Genomic DNA, 22867 nt, shown 5'->3' on the forward strand with positions numbered 1-22867 from the left:
ATGAAAACTATTGAAATAGTTTCTCTAGGGAAAGGGAATGTGGTTGACAGAATACGAAGAGTTGATTGTTAGCGTGGAGGTTACTAAGCAGCAAAAGTTGCAGCTCCTCCAACCTGTTAGCACATGCAAGTGGGGCAGTAGTTAAAAGAAAAAATGAAACCCAACCATGGGAATTGATCCCTGATGAAGATAATATGTGGATGCAGGAAAGTTATGATAAATCAGGATAGAGAAAAAATATTCCAATAAGTTTAGAGGAGATCTTAAAGGCTTGATATTAATGAAAGCAATTTGGAAAGAAGACATTTTAATGAAAACATTTGGAAGATTTTACCTATATTTATTACAAGTTTTGAATCTTGATCGTACCAGTTTTGTTTTAGCCTTTAATTTTGACCCCTGGTGCAAAAATAGAAAGATCTCAAACTAGGTTCAGTTCATTAACAAGTGGTATGAAAAGATCTGCTACAATTATATTAAATCAAAGAATATGTGAAAGAATACCATTGCATAAAAGCACATGGGAAAAAACATGTATAGTCTTCTAATACTGACTGTAACATTTATTTTAAGCCACCTTTAATGTCATTATCCAAGATTACTTATTAATATGTACACATATTACTTATTAATATGTACACTCTACAAATAGGTTTGTCTTTATTTGTACTGTCATTTGTTGAAATCAGCCTTTGGCATAAGTGAAATTACCGAGGTGCCATGTAATAATTTTGCAGCTAAATTGGATGAATACTTACGATTGTCAGTTTTAATCTTGGCACAGTTTACACTTGATTGCATTAATCCACTGTAAATGTCATTTCATTTTCCTCAATTTTTATTGTGTTTCTATGTAAGAAACATTGATAGATGCTTGGAAGATAGAAAGATGAATGAGATTCAGCTCCTGCCCTTAAGGATCTTACAAATCGTTGGGATCTAATTAAGGAGACATGACATACATAATGAACTTAAGGGCTACAGCAATGGTAAGTGAAGTGGAGGGAGGTGAGGTGGGGAGGAGGTAACATTCCCCCCCCCCCCCCCCCCCGAACATCCACTGTGTTTACTCTCCTGTACCCCTCCCCCAATCCTGTATGATAGGTATTACTTACCTAACTTTGTAGCTTTAACCAGTTAACTGCCACGCTTCCAAACCGGAAACCATCCCCACACGCCATGATATTTTGAATTTAATTAAAAAAGTAAATTTTCAATGAATATTATAAAAATAAATATATTACAATTTGGGTGTTCTTGAATATTCTGAGTTGAAAATTCTCACGAAAAATGACTTTTTAAAGCATCTATAGACGCTTATGGTGTACAAAGGGTTAAAAAGCTTTAGGAATTTGCCCAGAGTTTCAGCTAGTTTATGTGAGAGCTTGGTTTTAAATCAGGCCTGTGTAGCTTCAAAGGTGATACTGTTTTATGACACTGCACTGCCACGGTAAGACTGATGAGTGAGGAGTCTTCGAAAGGATCACCTGATCAAGTTTCATGGCGCAGATGAAATTTTAGCTAAGTCTTGTGAAGGATGAGTAGGGCTTTTCCGTATGTGCAGCAGCAGAGAGAGGACTGCTCTGGGAAGTGGGATCTGTGAAAATGCCAATCATGTGGACACTCTAGATCAGCGGTTCTCAACCCGTGGGTCGCGACCCCTTTGGGGGTCGAACGACCTTTTCACAGGGGTCGCCTAAGACCATCAGAAAACACATATATAATTATATATTGTTTTTGTGATTAATCACCACGCTTTAATTATGTTCAATTTGTAACCATGAAAATACATCCTGCATATCAGATATTTACATGACGATTCATAACAGTAGCAAAATTACAGTTATGAAGTAGCAACGAAAATAATTTTCTGGTTGGGGGTCACCACAACATGAGGAACTGTATTAAAGGGTCGCGGCGTTAGGAAGGTTGAGAACAACTGCTCTAGATGGACCAGCTTGGCTAGAACAGATGGTCCATGTTGATTAATTTCTCTTAGCAGATTATATTGAGCGCCTGCAAAAGTTCCTGGGGATACATAGGCAATTAAGATACAATTCCTGCCCCTCAGGGAGTTTATAATCTACTTGGGGAGGCAAGCAAACATACCCATGAACCAGAGATTATAACAGGGTCATCTGGGCTTTTTGAGGTATAGACATGGTGTTGAGGGAGTGCAGAGAAGAGCTCCAACAGGTGTGTGTGTGTGTGTATGTGTGTGTGTGAGAGAGAGAGATGTATGAGGCCACATCTGAAAGATTAATGAAGTCAAGTTTCGAGGAAAAGATGAATTTGGTTTAAGATGTGAATTTGCATTACTAATATCAGGATACTCATGTAAAAATATCTTTGAGCAGTTAGAGCCATAGGATTATAGTTCAGGAGAGAGATTAGAGTAGCAGACTTGAGGATAGTTAGGACCCCTAAGGGAAGGAAACCAGAAAGAAACGAACAGAAGATCCAAGCCTGAACTTTTGGGGACAGCCATGTTAGGAGCTGGGAAGAAGAGCTAGGGAATAGTAGGGCACCTAGGATTGGGGGAAGGGGAAACAAGGATCACAGAAACCAGGAGAGGAGAGAACCCAGGGATACTGGTCAAGGTCAAAGGAGACTGCTGGTTTGGCAAGTGGGAACCATTGCCGTCCTTTCAGAGGGCAGGTTGGGAAGAGTTGTGGTGAGGCAGTCCACAATGTGGTCAGTACTAGAACTGATGACTTTGCTTATGGTATTTTATTTTCATGTACTCCAGTTTATCAGTTTTTTCTTTAATTGCTTCTGGATTTAAGGAAAAGTATAGGTGCTATTCCCATGTGGTTAATTAGGCCGGGGCTCTTGAAGCACGTCATTGTTTCAACTTTGTTATCAGTTTTCTTGCCTTACTGTTGGGATTGGGATCATTCCAATTTCTTCCTTATTTTGCTTCAAGTACAATTCTCTCTTGAAGTTTCTAGTTGAAAATTCTATTTGCATGGTTCTTTCTCTGATTGAGTAACTGAGATTTAATGAATAATTTAGTTCATCGCAGAAAGGTGAATCTGGTAATGCAGGTTATGTCTCAAGATGGCAAGGCAGATAAGCTAAATGTTTAGCATTTTCTATTGCTTATCGCATAAAGTCTGAGAATTAGACATGGATTACTTTAATGTTGTGTGACTAGATATAAATTGCTGGATGTGCCTTTGCGATTACCACCCATGGAGTCAAAGCCAGGAGGAAAGTTGTAGAACTGTTTGATGGGTTTAGTATCTTTCTCCCAGATCGCCGAGTAATGAGAACAACTAAGGTAAAGCCCATATCTCCTCATTGGCAACCTTATAAAATTCAAGGCTCTAAAATATGAAGACACGCCCATATCATATAATTTTTTTAAAAACTTATGGGACACACTGTAATGGAAGCCACAAATATATGGAAATTGCATGAAGGCTTTCTGTGTAGTACAGCAGAGTACCTAAGTGGGTGGGCTCTAGAGTCAGACAGCTTGGGTTACAATCCAGGCCCCACCACTTACTGTACTGCTTTGCTTCATCTCTAAAGTAGGAATAATAATTTTGCCTATCCTATCGGTAAATGAGTTAGTAAATACCCAGCCTTTAGAATAGTGCCGGGCACATATAGAATGCACGTTTAATAAATGTTTTTTGTTACTACTATTACTATCACTGTGATCTCAGTTTCTCAAAGCCTAAACCACTGTCTAGCCTGCAGTAGGCCAGCAAAATATGAATGAATGAAAGGATAAGATTGGTCGCTGGAATACGGCTAGTGAGGAAGAGGATGACTGGGGAGGAGGTAGGGCAGGGAATGGTGTTTTATTGATAACTATGTGACAAGCCATGCCATCTGCTTTTCTCTGGCTAATACTTGCTTTCATTTTTAACTTCATTCTTTTATTTATTTCCTGCATCCACCAAGTCACTAATTTTGCCACTGTTTGTCTTGTCTCTGCAACTGTCCTAATCCAGGTTTTCACCACTTCTGTCCTAATCCAGGTTACATCACCAGCTCCTTGACTCACTGCTGTGCCACTTAAGATCTATTCTGTTCACTGATGCAAGATTAATGTTCTTGAAAAAGTACTGTCATCACTTTATCAACATACTCAAGCACCTACCATGGATTTCTCTTGTGGATGTATTAAACCTTTTCAGTAACCTTGCACTACTCCATCTGTCCAACCTCATGCTCCCTGTGGTGGAGTGGAAGGAGTATTGGAGTCTCTTCATAAAGTAATTATGTGGCCTTGGGCAAGACACTCAGCCTTTCTGTGCCTCATTTTACTACCCGGTAAAATATGGATAATAATAATAGTAAATGTTAAAAGATCTGTAATAATAATAATAAATCTCCAACCCAATGAAAAAATGTTAGCATTTCCTTAAAAAAATCCCTTAATTATAAGCAAGGCTTTCTTTTAAATCTTGGCTGAGATACTATGCTTTATCCTATTTTCAGGCCTTTGTTGCTACTGGTTTGGAGCATCCTTTTTCCATTTTGTTGCTTATTCAAATCATTCTACCTCACTCCAAGCTCTGGCTTACATGCCATCTCCTTCATGAGGTTTCTCATGGTTAATCTAGTCATGTTCTTTTCATTTCCTGTGTATAACATAGTATTTTAGAATATGCTGTATTATTATTGTTCCCAGTGAGATAAGACATTTAAGTTCCCTTCGAAAAGGGAGGATGCCTTATACTCTTGCTGTACCCAGTAGGTACTTACTGTTTTCTGAATATTTTCATACACCTCAGTGACTTTTTCCACTTTATTTTCTTTGTCTTTATTTTGTTCTCTAAACTCTTCTTCCATATGTTTTCGTAATGATACTAGTTCAAAATTTAAATAAAGCCTAGTTGAAGACAACTAATTTAATTTTTCTTTAAGTAAATTATAACGTGCTTTTTAGATATGAGAATATTGTATAAAAATGATAAGCAATCTAAGATTCTGCATAGGATAATTAAGATATCTTAAAATAGGTAAAGATTTATACCTTAGACTAGCCGTGGGCAAACTACGGCCCGCGGGCTGGATCCGGCCTGTTTGAACTGAATAAAACTAAAAAAAAAAAAGACCGTACCCTTTTATGTAATGATGTTTACTTTGAATTTATATTAGTTCACACAAACACTCCATCCATGCTTTTGTTCCGGCCCTCCGGTCCAGTTTAAGAACCCATTGTGGCCCTCGAGTCAAAAAGTTTGACCACCCCTGCCTTAGACAGTGGTTCTCAACCTGTGGGTCGCAACCGCTTTGGCGGTCGAACGACCCCTTCACAGGGGTCGCCTAAGACCATCCTGCATATCGTATATTTACATTACGATTCATAACAGTAGCAACATTACAGTTATGAAGTAGCAACAGAAATAATTTTATGGTTGGGTCACAACTTGAGGAACTGTATTTAAAGGGCCAGAAGGTTGAGAACCACTGCCTTAGAATATATATTTTTTAACATTTTGGCTCTCACCTTTTCCTCTTCATTAAAGGTCCCTTTTTTGGTCTTGGATGTGTTGAAAATGATCTTGATACTTATAAATTGCTAAAGTGTACCTGTACTTCCAAAATTTCAGCTTTTTAATTAGGAGAATTGACTATTTTGGTTGGTTTTCTGTTTAGCTAGCCCATTAGCATAGTGTAATTTATTATTAAATGTAATAATGACTTAGCAAGTTTCATTAGCATGTTATATATATATTTTCCTATTGATTGAGTTAACTTCATTTTTCGAAAGACAATTGCTTACTATGAATTACCTGCAATAGGAAGGTAATTTCTGATATGGAACTGAAAATAGAAACATAATATCTCTTAATTTTTATAAAAATTAGTAAAGTTGAAAGTACCAAACTAATTAACCAACAAGCCTCTACAGAATCCAATAAAAAATTCTGTGGCTGTCCCCCAGTCCCCATTCATAAATCCAAGAAAATTCCCTTAGGTCCAGTTGTGGTGGCCTATCAAAATTGATCAACTCAAAGATGGCTGGTAAGGAGAGAAAATGACTTTGTTACCAGGTCTTGTTAATTTTTACTTAGGGAGTCTGGGCAGATAAGAGAAGAATAGAAGCGCTGGTCAGTGTGGCTCAGTTGGTTGGAGTGTCATCACTTACATTGAAAGGTGGCAGATTCAATTCCTGGTCAGGGCCCATACCCAGGTTTTGGGTTCAATATCCGGCCGGTCAGGGCACATACAAAAGGCAACTGATCAATGTTTCTCTCTCATAACTATCTCTCTCTCTGTCCCTCCCTCCCTCCATCTCTCTAAAATGAGTTAAAAACATATCCTTGGGTGAGGATTAAAAAAAAAAATAGAGAAAATATTGGATTACAAATGGTTCACATAGACTGGTTAAAGAATATAAGGAAAGCAATTAAACTCATTAAATCAACATGCAAATAACATTTGCAATGTCAGTTCTCAGGTAATTAGAGCTTATAGAACTTGTTGAGACTTCTCTATGTTCAAAGGCCTGTGCTAAGCACTTGACCTGAGTTTTTTTTCTCATCAGCTTTTATTTTAACTAAAAAAATTAAGTAGTTTGCCCAAAATTATCCAATAAAGGGGCTCAACTGGGACTTGAACACAGATCTATTTATCTTCAGAGCTTTTGCTTTAACATAATAAGAATCTCTGACCCGGCATTGTATGTTCCAACCTTGTGACTTAGAAAGTTAACAGGAACATAAGGGATTTTATTTTTTTTCTCAGATTGGACAAGACTTCCTTGTTTTCATTGCATTTGCAATGAAAAAACAATAAGCAGACCAATTTGAAAAGAAAAAGAATGAGAAAAGAGTTCCTGTTCTTGAAGAGGTCAGACTTATAGATCTTGTCTGTACCCAGGCTAGACTCTGCCCTAACTTTTTGAGGGTCCCTCCTGCTTGGGGTTCTGGAATTTTCTCTTTGGCAGGACTGGCCAGCTTCAGTCAGTCATTAAAATAACGAATCAGATCAGTTAGTGCTACTCCTTTTATTATGCTGGCTTTCCCAGATGGAGCTAATAACTGCTTCTCATCTGGTTTTTACTTTAAGTCTTGAACACATGATATATGTCTGAATTAATTCCATAGTAAACTATGACATTAATGGGATCTGGGCACTTGGGATTTTCCATTTTCCATAATTCAAAAGCTACCAAACTTTTTGGTGTCTCTTTTTTCACTTTTTTTTTTTTTTAATTGACACTATTATAGGTCTCTTAAAAATATTTTCCACATTGGCCATTTTGGTTAAAATGGGATGCTACGGTTAGAAATTTCTAGTCCTAAAGCTAGAAATGAGTGGATATTTACAGAACTGTGAGATGTTTTCTATTTTATTTTTCTTGACATCTAGAATACATATAAATGCTATGATCTAAATATAACCTAGCGAATTTTTTTTTAAAAACCAACTATCTAAGGATGAGTCCCCCACAACCTATACCGGCATAACTGTTGTAACAATCCGTCACACAGCCATCAAGTTGCTCTAGGAGTAAGAATATTAAGAGTAATTAACTTCGTGCCATATACTGTGTTAAGGGCTATATGTACATGTTCTCCTGCAACTCACTTAGCAACCCTGTAAGGCAGGTGCAGTTATTAGACCCGTTTTACAAAGGAGGGAACTGAAGTTTAGAGTGGTTATTTAGGGTGTCCCAAAGGATGTATATACACTTTACAGCTGATAGCTCAATGGGTATTTCTTTCTTTATGAATAAATTTAATCCATTGGGATTAATAATTATTCAAACTTGTATGCATTTTAGAGGGCACCCTTTATATCTTGCACAGGGTAATACAGCTCATAAATTAGTAGCTGAGCCAGAATTGAAACCAGGTCTGTCTTCTCTAGATCCCACACTCTCTCTCTTTTTTTTTTTTTTTTAAATATATTTTATTGATTTTTTTACAGAGAGGAAACAAGAGGGATAGAGAGTCAGAAACATCGATGAAAGAGAAACATCGATCAGCTGTCTCCTGCACACCTCCCACTGGGGATGTGCCTGCAACCAAGGTACATGCCCTTGACAGGAATCGAACCCGGGACCCCTCAGTCCGCAGGCCGACGCTCTATCCACTGAGCCAAACCGGTTAGGGCTAGATCCCACACTCTTAACCACTACCCTTCACTGACAGATGTTTAAAGTGTGCTTTGTGGTTTCCAAGACTGTTCCAGAAATCACAGTGGTGAGGATAGAACCTTTTTATTACAGCAGGTCTATTTAGGATAAGCTTGCATTTCCTACTTATACATGAATTAAAAGGAACTTTTAAGATAAGTAGATTTGAAGAATGTTGCTTTTTGTTTTTTAGCTGGTTTTAAAATGTTATTTTCGAAGATGTTTTGCAAACACTGTGATGTGAATATGTTTTGAGGATAACCGATTTGACTAGGTTAGGGTTGAATCAGTCACAATGGTAAATAATTTTATGGCAAACGCTACTTGGCCTAATATTCTAGGTTTGAGAAATATACACAATCCATTTAAGAACCGAGTAATAAGAGCTAGGGTTTGGTGGATTTATTTACTTTATCACTTACCCAGATTTTTTTATTCATTAGTTTGTGGTACTTTTCAATCTCATTCACCGCAGTCTAATCTTTGCACCCAGGAGTTGTTCCTACTCAGGGTTCTGACTCTCTGCTTGAGGTCTGATTGGTTGAACTTGAACTTCCATTGCTGAGGGAGAGCCATGTTGCTGATCATCTGTTGCATTTGTGAAAGTTGAGCACAGTGAGCACAGTAGTTACTTTCAGTTTCTGTTAAGTTAGATTTAAAGGATTGCTTCTGAAGGAATGGAAAGTAAAAGTGAAAAGATAATTCATTAAACATTGCAGTGTAGCCCAGCCGGCGTGGCTCAGCAGTTGAGCATCCACCTATGAACCAGGAAGTCACAGTTCAATTCCTGCTCAGGGCACATGCCCCGGTTGCGGGCTTGCTCCCCAGTGTCGGGTGTGCAAGAGGCAGCCAATCAATGATTCTCTCTCATCATTGATGTTCCTATCTCTCCCTCTCCCTTCCTCTCTGAAATTAATAAAAATATAAATTAAAATAGGATTTAAAAAGCTAAAACTAGAAATGTAGATTTTAGAAATAATTTTAAAGGTTTTAAAACATTTCTAGGAGATAACAAATAGTTTTACTAGATTTAGCAAATAAAAACATAGAACTGGCCCAGCCAGTGTGGCTCAGCAGTTGAGCTTGATCCTCAGTGGGGGCCGTGCAGGAGGTAGCCAATCAATGATGTTTCTCTCTCATTGGTGTTTCTAGCTCTCTATCCTTCTCCCTTCCTCTCTCTCTCTAAAATAAAAAAAATAAAAAAATAAAAAAATAAGGAACCCCCAAGTAAATTTGAATTTTAGATGAACAGTACTTTTATAGTATATCCCATGCAATATTTGGGGGGTATATTTGTACTAAAATATTATTTATTGTTTATATGGAATTCCAGTTTAACTGGGTGTCATGTATTTTATTTGGCAAACCTATTGCAAAAATATTTAGGACCAATATAAGATAATATTTTTATTTTTACATTTTACAAAGTGTTTTAATACAAGTGATTCATTTGATCTTTACTGTCACCCTGAGAAGTAAGTTTTGTTGGGAGGTGGAGAAAGGGGAGTTATTATTTTTTAACTAGCAAAATATTTAGACTCAAAAAGTAGCAACTCATCAAAGCATGAATTCATCTAAGGCTTTTTTGGGTTAGTTCAGCGCTGGAAAATTGGGTTTACAGTTGTTTGTATGGAAATAATACAATAATTAATAAATAAGAATACAAGAATAAATTATGTGTTTCTCATACTCAGCTGTAAACCTAATTTTACCCCACCCTGTATTAATTTGACAGTTAAACCTTTATGTATTTTATGAGCTTGAAGTCATTTACAGTGAGCCTGGAACTGTTGATCTCAAGCAGAGTATTAATGTTTTTTAAAGTAACATTGGTGTTGACCTTTGAGAGAGGAAAAGGAACCATATCATTCAACAAAATATATTAGGTTTTACTAGGTCCAGATTACATTCTTTATAGATTCAATAATTATAAGTGTTTGCCAACCATAATTAAATTTTTATAAACTAGATAAACAGTAAATTAAGATATTTCTGCAATTGTTATGGTACTTTTTAGCTAAATATATTTTCTTTTAGAACTTCTGAAATACAGAGAAATAAGTCAAACGCTCCTCTTTCAAATGAGTGCCAAGCCATTTCATGTTAATTTTTATGCACATCAGATACTTTTCTTTTTAATTAAGTGCATTAATTTATATGATATAATATATGTTACCCAGGAAAAAGTGTTTGTTTTATGTAAGACAACTTACCTGAGTTTTAAGGTCCTTGATAGTGGTGCAATATTTGCTATAGTCATGAACTTGACCATCAGTGTTTCCTTTTCCAAAATTCCCTTGTGCCATGATCATCACTTCAGTCTACTGCTCACCATCTCCATAGCCTGGGGTAGTTCTGCCTTTTCTATGTCAGCTTCCCATGGCTCCAAGGGCCCGTGATTTTGTTAACACTTAGGTGCACAGGATGGAGGGGGTGGGAATGCGTGGAAAGATAGGAAAGTACTTTTCATCAGGGTTTCAAGAGTAGATTATTAACGTCCACACGGATTATGATTAGATTTAGGACAATTGTCTTTAAAAATGTATATACATGTAAAACTCAGAGAGGAAGAAGAGAATAAAACTTGCGTGGATAAGGAAAGCTGTCAGTGAAAACACTAATAGAGCTACTTGAAAACCAATCAAATGAGAAAAGGGAAACCAGAAATCAGTTCGCTGTATGTGTGTGTTAGCACTCTCGTTTAACACACCTGCATTGAGGGCTGGCCCTACAAAGCCATTTGCCCTTCCAGATCCACTTTCTGCCTTCCTCCATCCTGTTTTCTGCTCCTGGATGGTAACCTTGCCCTCTGCCTTTCATTGTGTTTGCCCAGTGGGGACCCAGTCAGGAAATTAGAGGGAAGGGAGTGAGTTCAGGGTGCTTATTCCCCTGGCCTCCTCTAAAGCTGGCTGTGGCCTTTCATTAAAAGGGCACATTACATTTCATTACAATGGCCCTCTCTATGACTTTTGCTTTCTTAGTCGCCTTCCTTTGTCCCTTTGGACATGGGGGTAATAATAGCCACCCCTGGTTGTTTCCCTATACCAGTGGTCGGCAAACTCATTAGTCAGCAGAGCCAAATATCAACAGTACAACGATTGAAATTTCTCTTGAGAGCCAAATTTTTTAAACTTAAACTATGTAGGTAGGCACATTGTTATTAACTTAATTAGAGTACTCCTAAGCTGGCCTTTGCTAAAAATGTCCTCATTCTGATTGAGGTACGTTCACTGAGGTCAACCCCTTCCAACTCTCCCATCCACACTCGTCTTGTGTACTTGTTTCATCTATCTCCTTTCCAAAAACCGACTTCTGCGCATGGGCCCCGAAGTTTCAATCGCACTGTACGTGCGCACCTGCACGTGGTATTTTGTGGAATAGCCACACTCAAGGGGCCAAAGAGCGGGATGTGGCTCGCGAGCCACGGTTTGCCGACCACTGCCCTACACCATGCCCCACCTTTGTAAATAATCCTTTTATTAAACTCGCTTTGATTTTTTCCTAATTTGAATGTGCCTGTCATTTCCTGCTCATACTATATTGTCCAGTAGGCTTGTGTAAAGTCTTTACCCTCCAGGAGGCTAATAGGAAAATGAATAATTGCAATGCCATGAAATAACAGTTAATAAATGCTTATTAAAGTGTAAGATCTTCAAGGGTTGAGACTAGCATTATTCATGCTTCTTTCTTGACACTTAATGCTAGATATGCAGCAGGTGCCTATCAGTGTGGAATGGTAAAGGGAAGGGAAATGAAGGATGGAGTTGAGTAACTGTTCCAGGAAGATCCAGGTAGCCTTCACAGAGTAGCTAAGTAAACAGTCAGAAACATGCTGGTTGCATTAAATAAAGGAATTTACTGGAAGAATACCAACAGCTTCTAGAATCAAAGGAAGGCAGGAGAACAGGGCTTGGAAGATAGGCAGGACCTGGGGTGTTCTGGAAGGCTAGTTTGCAGAAACCACAGCTGAAGGCATGCATTCAATACTAGTGGGGCACCCTTATGGACAGCCTTTGGCTTTAGTTTCTTCAAGGTGTACTTATACAAGGGTCACAGGACAGTAGGCATCTCTGGATACATGTAATAATCACCGTATGGAAACTTCCTGCGCTTCTTCTTTCCCATTTCCCCCTCAGAAGTCCTGCTGACCTCTGCAAGTAAAATAGGAAGAAACAGAACATCTCAGGTGGGATCTAATTCATTGTGGCAGGCCTGCTCACCCACCTCTTCCTCACCTCCTCACTAGATGAAAGGCAGGATAATGGGGGCAGTGGGTGGGAACAATAGGTAGTTTACAAAGAGTTAGCAGGTGTTAAGTAACAATGGAAGGTGAGCTCTTCCCCCAAGAGCCAACCAAGCCTGTGTGCAGAGGTGGGGCTGTTTTGCTGAGTGTTTCCCCAACTCTGTGCAGGAGCAGAAGAACCGGTACCTACCAAAGTTTCCATTGTAGAATTTGGATCTTGGTTTTGCTGCCCTCTTCCTCTCTGCAGCTCCACCCCCCCCCCCCCCCCCCCAGCTATCCTGTGTTCTGAAGTTGCTCCCTAGTGCCCTGCAGCCACCTCCCAGATTAGTTTGTCCTCCCCTGAGGGTTTCCATTTCCCTTATTTCTCCTTTCCTTCTGAAACTGCCCAGCCGGCGTGGGAACAGGTATTAGGAGGATAACCATCTGGTAAGTCTAACGCAGTCTAAGGTGTGACTTACTGATAAAGGTGGGAAAGGGTGGAGAGGTAGTCACTGAAGCTATTTACATTAAAAAAAAAAGGCAACTTTTACCTAAGTGGAATTTCAGACACCGTGATGATAAAAGTTGTGGAGAAAGGATTGTTTGGTGTCTTTCAGTTAATCAACTTGACTGTTAGATGAGCTGCATTAGGAAAGAGGGTAATGAGGGTTCTCTTTTGTTTCGGCCTTTCCCCCCTACCTTCTGGAGGGAAGGGGCAGTCCTTTCACTTTGAATTCCCCATTTTTGTATAGTAGTTACTCACTGCATATATATTTTATATACCACAAGTTTTATGGGGTCCTGAAGATGCGAAATGAGTAGTATGTGGTTCTTGCTTTCAAAGAAGACATATCTTCGGGAACAGAGGGTAGGTGCTAAGTCATAAATAATTACAAAAGAAGGTAAGGAATTTATTAATAAAGGTTTATATAAAACACATGAAGCACCAAAAAAGAGAAACCAGCCTCTAGAGGCCTTAGGGAGATGCCATTCGAATAGAGTCTTAAAAAATGAATCGGGGGGAAAAAATGATAGAAGAGGGACCAGCCTGTAGGAAGGTGGTGTAAACGTGTCAGACATATTTTAAGAATTGTGAAAAGTTTGGTTTGGCTGGGGCATAATGTCTGTATGAGTGAGTGCCAACAGATAAGATTGGAAAAACAGGTCGAGGCCAGATAGGGAAGGACCTTGAATACCATCCTAAGGAATTTGGACTTGGTCCCACAGTCAGGGGGTGGACCATTTAAGGTTGCTAAGCAGGGGATGGACATGTGAGGTATGGTAGCCACCATCTCAGGTAGAAATTATAGTTTAACTTGAACCCTGCTGTTTGGCTTCTGTACCTATTTGCTTTGTTTAACAATGGACAGGTTATTTTGATTTTCTGAATTATATAAATCATCCCATTCGATTAAATGCCTTATTGATTGTAATGTGAATATCCCATGGGTTGTGGTCATACTGGTCTTAGAAAGCACATTTTCCTTTACCTGGAAAGGACAGCACAGTTATCCCAAGGTCAGAGGGCTCTAGACCCAAAACTGTATTTTAGATAACATGCCTAAGTTTAACCCAGGTTACCCAAGGGCTCTAGATAACATGCTGTTTCTGCTTCTGTAAACTGCTTTTTTGCGAATCAGGTTCCTCATTCCAAACCCTGGGATGTAATCAATACCTTGTGATTTTTTGTCTATATAACCCCGGAGCTGCGACCATCTTGTGACTATGAGATTTGGGAAAGCAAAATGGCCCCTCATAGTCCCGGATTGCAATAAATGTGACTCTTTAATTCGACTTCTTGAGGCGTCCTTCTGTGATTCGCGGGGTACATTACAACACATGATTTTAATTTTTAGAAAGATAATATTGTTGGCAGTGTACTAGATAGACAGGAGGGATACTGGAGGTAGAGAGATGAGAAGACAATTTGCAAGAGTCTAGGGGTTGGGGAAGAGACAATGAGAACTTCAAGAAAGTAGCAGTAGGGTAGTCAGAAGGGGGAGATAGAAGACAAATGGTGGCACTTGACTATTGACTAGTTACCAGTTGAGGACAAAGAGGGAGGGAATCTTAAATGACAAGAGGTTTCCAGTTTTGGACTTTGGGAAGTGCCATGAAGTAATATGGAAATGCAGAGGGGGAGCAGGTTTTTTGGGAAAGACAGTGAGTTCAGGATAAGGAAGGTTGGGGATGAAGCACCTGTCAACATTTAGGTATAGATATTATTCCATAGGCAGTTGCAGTGTGGGTCTGGAACTTGTGCCTAGATTTGAAGTTCTTGGCAAAGAGCAGCTATGAAACTGAATGGGATTTCTCAGGGAAGATGAATAGAGATTAGGAGCAAGGATAAAACCTCAAGGAACTATATAACATTTAAGGAGAAACAAAAGAGGTTGAAAGGAAACACTGAAAGAAAAAAGAGAGAACCAGGAGACAGAAGTTTCAAGATTTGAGTTTCAAATTCTGCAGAGAGATCAGGGAGAAACCGGACTAGAAAAATGTCCATGATATTGTCACAAAACCTTGGAGACCTGAAAGCAAGACTTTTCTGGACAACTTAGGCACAGAAGCCAGGCCATCTGTTACGAGGGAAGCAAAAGATGGAGATGGAATGAAGCCATCTGTGTCTCGTATTGCTGCAGCATCATTCTGAGTGGGTGTAAAAGACAAAAGAATGGTGAGGAGGGAAGCAAGGGTGGAGTGAAGACAAGATTGTTGGGTGTAGAATGCAGAAGCAAGCTCTTCAGTGCTTCTGGTAACAAACAAAGGAACACTCAGAGAGCCAAGAAGTGAGGTAGCACGTAGGTACCTGGAGGGAAGGAGTAATCAGAAATAATAGTGATCCAAGACTCAGTGAAGCCTCAGTGATGTAGGAAACCACTTGCCGAATGATTGATTTAAACTTCATTATAGGGGACTTATCATAAAGAACATTTAAAAAATGATGGGAAAAAAATCCTACATTTTAGTAGAAGAGTGACTGTGGTGAATGTGCATTGAGTCTGGAAGGTGTGTATCATTCTCCTTTGTACTTTTAAAATAAAATAACACTCTTTCTTGCGGAAGCTAGACTGGCTGTAGAACTCTTATTAATAAATTAATCCAGGAAGCCATAACCAGTTGCCTAGGTCGGATCCACGTGAGCTAAAACTCTCAATCCTTTCTAGTTTAGATGGGTTGTTGGGGATTCTGGTCATCAAAACTACAGAATCCAGCCAGAAAGGACCTAAAGGATGGCTTATCTTTTGAGTTTGATGTGGAGGAAAGTTAATGTGCTGTTTGACGAAGAGTCTTTGGGTATTCTGACAGACATAATACTGAACTAGAGAAATTGACAGAAAATTTCAGAATGAAATTCTCTAGACCACCAACGCATTCACTGTCATGGTGTCATCCAGGACAGAATTTGCAAGAGACCTTAAAAGTCATTTCCAGGTTTTAAATCCTAGTGTGTGATAAACTTTTTTTTTTTTTATTGTATAAACTCTTAACAACTTAACCTTTATAAGCTTTAGTCTCCTTACGTGAGAAATAATATTTAATGCATGAATTTGAGACTACCAGTTTACATAATATACCCAAAATGTTTGCTAGTGGTAGGTACTCATAAATGTTAATTCCTGTCTTTCTTCCTTTGTTAAAAATATTTAAAACAGATCAGAGCTCCATTATCAAATATCTCCGGTATCTACTTGAATATTTCCAGTGAAGGGAAGCCCATTGTCTTTCTGGGTGTTTCTGTTTTTGAGCTGCTCTGATTACTAAAAAGTTGGTATTGAACTGAAACCTGCCACACAGAATATAGCTTGCATTCTGCCACATAGAACTTAGAGGTTTTTGGATATTTGAAGAGGGTTACTCTACGCTCATAAATCTTTTGTTTTCATAGCAAAGGGGTCACCAGTTCATTCATTTGTTCCTTAGATGACATGGTTATTTACTTCCATTTATCATCTACGTTGCCATTACTTGGATTGCTTATAAATCTGTAGGATTGACCTCGCTTCTTTTTCATTGTCTTTACTATTAGTTCAAGGAATATATTTTTTGAGGAATGCATGTTAACTGTGTTTTATCCCATTGCATCAATTTTCAGCATAATATGACTTCCAGAGATGTAATATAGCCCAGAATTTCTTGTTTTCCTGTTAAATGTATATAAATTATTTATTTAAATTTAGTAATTATTAGTTACATAAAATTCCCCTCCTCCCTTGGTTTCAGGGCTTGGTTTCATACAGCTCAGGTGTCTTGAACACATTTTAATGGAAACTTGTTTTACTTACTTTTTGGGTTCACCCTTTTATCCTGGGTGTGGGACCCAGGCTTGTCACTTAGACATTTCTGATCGTGGTGTTGATTAACTAGTTGGCGTCTAAACTATAATTATCTTCCTCCTTCAGTTAAAGCCACATTTCTGTATTACAACATGAACTATTGCAAAATCTAATAATTCACATTGGAATTGTATTTCCCTGTAAGCAAACTTTCCCTGACAATTCATATTTTTCTTCTGGGTTATTCAAATGTCAGATGTTGCTGTGACACTATTGCTGAGTAGGACTTTCCTTAAAGATTGATCAGTGGGCACTTTGTAATATTACTGGTTCTGTTTTCCTATATCCTCACTTGCTGTAATAGAGTATTAAAATACACTGTGTTATTATTTCCAGATTTTAGATTTTTGAGTAACTATAAACTAGAGCCATACCTATGTGACTGCATAATCAGTGCCAAAATGAAAAATTCATTCAACATATGCTTGTATTTTAAACTGTGCCAAATTATGTGATCGACTCATAATTTTCATTGGATTTCAGTCAATCCTTTTCTCTGAATTTTTCAATCTTCTTGACAATGCGTAAACTGAATGTGATGTTTTTAAACATCACTTTGACCAAGGTGTATTTAGCATGCTTACATTCTGCTAGACCAGCCGTGGGCAAACTACGGCCCACTGGCCAGATCCGGCCTGCGGGCCGTAGTTTGCCCACAGCTGGTCTAGACAAATAGTGATGATGATAATGACTAAAATGTTCATTAGGTTCTCCTCCCTGCTGAAACCTACCTTCCCCTAAAGTGATTCTCATCTTCCCACTGGTTAGCATTCACTTCTCCTTGCTCCTTCCTTCCAACTCTACAAGCTGTAAGAACACCTCCCAGAGTCACATAGGGAGGGAGATCTTCCACTGAAGACTCAGTGGGGATTGAGTCAAATTCTCCCACCTTCACATCATCCCCTGAGGGCTTTTCCTTACTCCCAGCCTCCAATTAATGAGACAGGGAAACTAGGCTTTATTCTGCTTTATCTATAACACCACCGAGGAATGAATTCCTAGTGGCCTGGATCCAATTGTGCAGTGTTTGTTCCAGGATTATCTCTTGATTAGACATGAATTGTATTGTTGTTTTTTAAAAAAACAATGATGAAAATTTATCTTATTATTTATTAGCCTACTCAGTTACTTTTTAGATAAGTTAGAGAAATTTAACATTAAAATTACTCTACCATCCAGAATTAGCACATAAAGTTGTTTAAAATATGTGTCCAGTGAAAACATCTTAAAAGTACCTTGAAGGTACTTTTATATCATGAGAAATATAGTATAAAATATAATTAAATATTTAAGGGTATCATAATTTAAACATATGCCCTGTAAGTAAATATCTTTTTAACAGTATGGGTTACTCCTTTATAAAACTTCTAAAACTCATAAAAATGAATGAGGAGGTGTCATATCTTCCAAAGGGAGCCTCCTCACACCTTTGTTAAAATACTCAGCATATACTGTAGTTGGGGCCATGACATTTTTGCTAATTAAAAATGATCATGACTTACCTGATTTCATCTGCACCAAGGCAAGAAAAATGTATGAAGTTTTATCATGTATTTATCTTTAGTTCATAAAAACTGAGGTTATTCCAATAGACGATGTAAAGGCTTACATATAGTTGGTGCTATAAATAATTATTTGTTGAATGAATGAATGCACAAATAAATGAATATGTGATGCCCCACATGTGTACATCAATACACCAAACACATTGTTAAAAAAAGGTATACTTCAGCTGGTTAAAAAAAGTTGAATTGCAGTTCTATCCACTGGAAATGTGAGTTGCAGCCCTAAGTGATTAAAAAAATCCCATGGTATTTGCAAATAAACTTTTTAAAATGGACATACTTTTCTCAGCAGAAACTGCATGTCTGTATAACTGTAGGAGGTGGGCGCCAAGCTGATAACTCTGATGAACATATTTGGACCAGACAGGTTCATAGTGCCCTGTGTTTATGGTGTTTTTAATGAGGATCCTAAAATGTGGAGCTAATGTGATTAGACATATTATTGTCTTTTGTAAAAGATGAATCATTTCAAGTTGAGTAACTTGTTATGAGTAACATGATGACTCACTGAGCAAAGCCTGAAATACCATCTAGTTTCTTCTATCTATTAGATCTTACAAACTCTCTGCGGACTGTTCTATTAGTATGATTTATGCAAAGGTCTGCACCTAAGGGCTGTTTCCACGATTTTTCTCAGCAGCTAAAATTCACAGTCAATTTAATTTGAACTGAAGAACAGAGGGGTAAATAAAACCACTAGAAAGTAGAAGAGCTGGATCCCAAACCAAGGCAATCAGCCTCTGTATCTGTGTTAAGTGCTGTGCTCAGTGGTGTGCTGGTGTGAACCCGTTCTCCGGGGAAATATGTATGTAGAGCCCAAGTTCCATAGTGTAAATATTCCCATCACGGCCAATGCCAAGCTACCAATGGCTTAATAGCCAGATTGAATAAATTCCTGAATATCTGTCAGTTATCACTGAAGAGCAGGTGCAAGCCCATCCTAGCACACGGTTGATTATCCTACCTGGCCCTTTTGTGCTTTCAACGCAGCGTCACCTTGAAGAAAGACTATTGAGTTATTATTATCCTTTTAAATTTAACTTTATGATGTATGGTTTACATATAATAAATATATCTGTCTTAAGTGTACAGTTCGAAGAATTTTGACAAATGGATATACCCATGTAACCATTACCATAATCAAGATACAGAACATTTTTATCAGTTCTAAAGTTTCTCCTGTGACTTTTCCCAGTTAACCAGTTAATCCCTACTTCTCCACCAATCTGCTTTCTGTCACTACAGATTAGATCCGCCCCCCAGCATTTCATATAAATTGAATCATACAGTGTATATTATTGTGAGTCTGACTTCCATTGTTCAGCATAATGGTCTTGAAATTAATCCATGTGTTTTTGCGTTAGTAGTTCCATCCTTTTTTATCGGTATGTTGTATAATTCTATTGTGTGGATTTACCATAATCTATCTATTCTCTTGATGATTATTTTTCAGCTGTGAATTCTGGTCATCATAAATCCTTTTATAAAAATGTTGCAGCCTTAGCTTTTTAAAAAAAATATTTTTTATTGATTTCAGAGAGGAAGGGAGAGGGAAAGAGATTTAGATGAGAGAGAATCATTGATTGGCCGCCTCCAGCATGCCCCACACTGAGGATCGAGCCTGCAACCCTGGCATGTGCCTGGATTGGGAATCGAACCATGACCTCCTGGTTCATAGGTCAACACTCAACCACTGAGCCACAGCAGCCAGGCTTGCAGCCATAGCTTTTTAAAAAAATTTTTTAAATTTTTTATTGATTTCAGAGAGAAAGAGAGAGAGAAACATGAATGATGAGAGAGAATCATTGATCAGCTGCCTCCTGCATGCCCCCTACTGGGGATTTAGCCTGCAACCCCAGGCACATCTTGGTCACGGTGAAAAATGCTGCAGTGAACATAGGGGTGCATATATCCCTGCAAATAAGTGTTTTCAAAATTTTCAGGTAGATATCCGGAAGAGGGGTTGCTGGGTCATATGATAACTCTATTCTTAATTTTTTGAGGAACCTTCATACTGTTTTCCATAGTGACTGTACTAGTTTACATTCCCACCAGCAGTAAATGAGGCAGTTTTTAAAAAGTTTATTTTCTAAAATTCCAGTAGGTGGCACTCTTGCAAAACCCAAAAAAGTGATTGCTTTGGCGATGGATGGTTGGTTTGTAGATTGTGACCTACTTGCAAACTCATTTGTTCTGGATAGCTAAAATTCATCCCCTCCCCAATTATCAAAGTTATACATGTGGTTTGTTAAGCATTTACAAAACGTTCAATAGAAAATACAAAATACAGGGTGTTCCCCCAAAATGTATGCACACTTTGAATAATTATAAATGCAGTGTTTATTAAAATACATTTCATTTCCAAAATTGAGCTGTCAGCTGTTAAAGTGTGTATACATTTTTTTTGGTCACACACCCTGTTTTCTTCAAACTGCTAATCCCCAAAGGATAACCACTATAATAGGTTAGTAGAAACAGTATTTTCCAGACTTTTTTTCCTAGCCTGTACACAACACATGCATAAAATTTATATTAGTAAAGTTTCAGATTTTAAAATAATCATAAGTAATGTTTGTCTTTTATTGTCTGATCCTGTAGTTTTTTCTCTCTCTTTATGAATTTCTTTCTTTAACGACAGACCTCTCACTTATGCAGTGCGTTAATGACTCAGTCCAAAAGGATATTTCATGTCTGTATTGAAATAGGGCTTGTGGTCCTGTGAATGAGGGCTGGGATCTCATGAAAAGGATGCTGTGCTAATTATATTTCTCGGCAGCGAGAGTAGGGCAAAATGCCTGTAATAAGAAATATGATGCCTCCTTTGCCAACCGAAGACTGTAGAATATTTTCACCGAGATATTATCAGAATAAGACAGTGATTTTGGATGGGGAACTTTGTGAAGTCCCTGACTTTTTTTGGGGATAGTCCTCCTCCCCCATAGAATAAACGTAAGGGCAACTGATTGCTCCCAGAGTGACCAATCTAATGACCAAGCCAGAACTGAAATGCTCTTGTGACCTAATGTTGAAGTCACACATTGTCACTTGTTCAGTAAGTCTACTCTGTTCATTGTGGGAGGGGACTGTACACAGGGGCATGAGCACCAAGAGGCGAGGATCATTGGGACCATCTTGGAAGCTACCACAAGAACTAATCAATGCACAGATGGTCACTTTCTTTTTTTAAAAATATTTTTTATTTATTTTTTTACAGAGAGGAAGGGAGAGGGATAGACAGTTAGAAACATCTGTGAGAGAGAAACATCGATCAGCTGCCTCTTGCACACCTCCTACTGGGGATGTGCCTGCAACCAACGTACATGCCCTTGACCGGAATCGAACCTGGGACCCTTCAGTCCACAGGCTGATGCTCTATCTACTGAGCCAAACTGGTTAGGGCCACTTTCTTTCTTTATTTTTAGTTGAGGTATAATTGATATACAACATTATATTAATTACAGCATAATGGTTCTGTATTTTTATATAATATGAAATGATCACAATATGTCCAGCTAACAGTCATCTATTGATCATTACTTGAAAGCCATGACAGTAGATGAGGTTACCGAGGGAGAGAGTGTCGAGAGAGGAGACAAGAGGATTGGGCCAACATTCAGAGGTCACAAAGAAGAGTCTGAGAAAAAGCTTCCAGCGAGATGATGTCTCTGGGAGCCCAGTGAAGAAAATACTTCCAATGGAAGGGAATGTTGAGAAACTAAGTTAATAGCTGAGAAATAACCACCAGATTAATACTTGTGCGAAATCCCTTTTTCCTTTGAATCTCACACAATTCAGACGTAATTGTAAGGAAAACAGATGTTATGTAAAACTATCTGCAGCCACTCTGAGTACTAGAAAAATGACATTATTTGTTATTTGTGGGCTATGGACGTTGTTCAGGAAAAGCCCTCAATAATCTCTTTGGGTCTGAAAAGTATGGTTGTCCTAGGACACATTCTGGAAGGCGAGGGCTAGGCAGAGAGTTGAATTGCTATGTGTAACCAAACGAGATGACTGGAGTACACAAAAACACTAGCAAATATTAAAAGCAAGTGTGACTTCAGAAAGCTGCATGCTGAAGCAGGTCATCTTAAAATGGCATGATAACTTTCCATGGGCTTCTGCACTCAGCACTGGAATTCCTCCAGGCTTGCATGACCCACCACCCTCTCCCTTCTGCTCCCTTTCACACTCCTCGCTCATCAGTTCCCCTGCGTTCTCCATACCATTTTGGTTCTGTACAGCAAATAATAACAGGACGCAAATATTGAGTACTTGCTGGGCACCAGGATCTGTTCCTAGTGTTTTATGTATGTTATTTAATCTTTCCCACCCCACTTTAAAGATCAGGAACGTGAGGCACACAGGGATTGTTAACTAGCTGCTGGGTAGCAAGAGCCAGAATTTGAACCCAGTCTGGCTTCAGAGCCCGGGTTCTGAATCATTAAATCCTGATCTTGTTTTTTTCTGGTTTTGAATCTGTCCACCCAGATTGAACCACCGTCTACTCAAGCTTAGACTTTGGCTGCCTTCTGCTCCAACCCAGCACATGACATCTGTGATTGACTTATGTGTCTGACCCAGCCCAATAGAAGCCCCAGCCTTGGTGTCACTGGTATCAGATAGGAGGAAGGAC

Source organism: Myotis nattereri (genome assembly GCF_964212035.1).
Source record: "Myotis nattereri genome assembly, chromosome: 16".
NCBI classification, from domain to species: domain Eukaryota; kingdom Metazoa; phylum Chordata; class Mammalia; order Chiroptera; family Vespertilionidae; genus Myotis; species Myotis nattereri.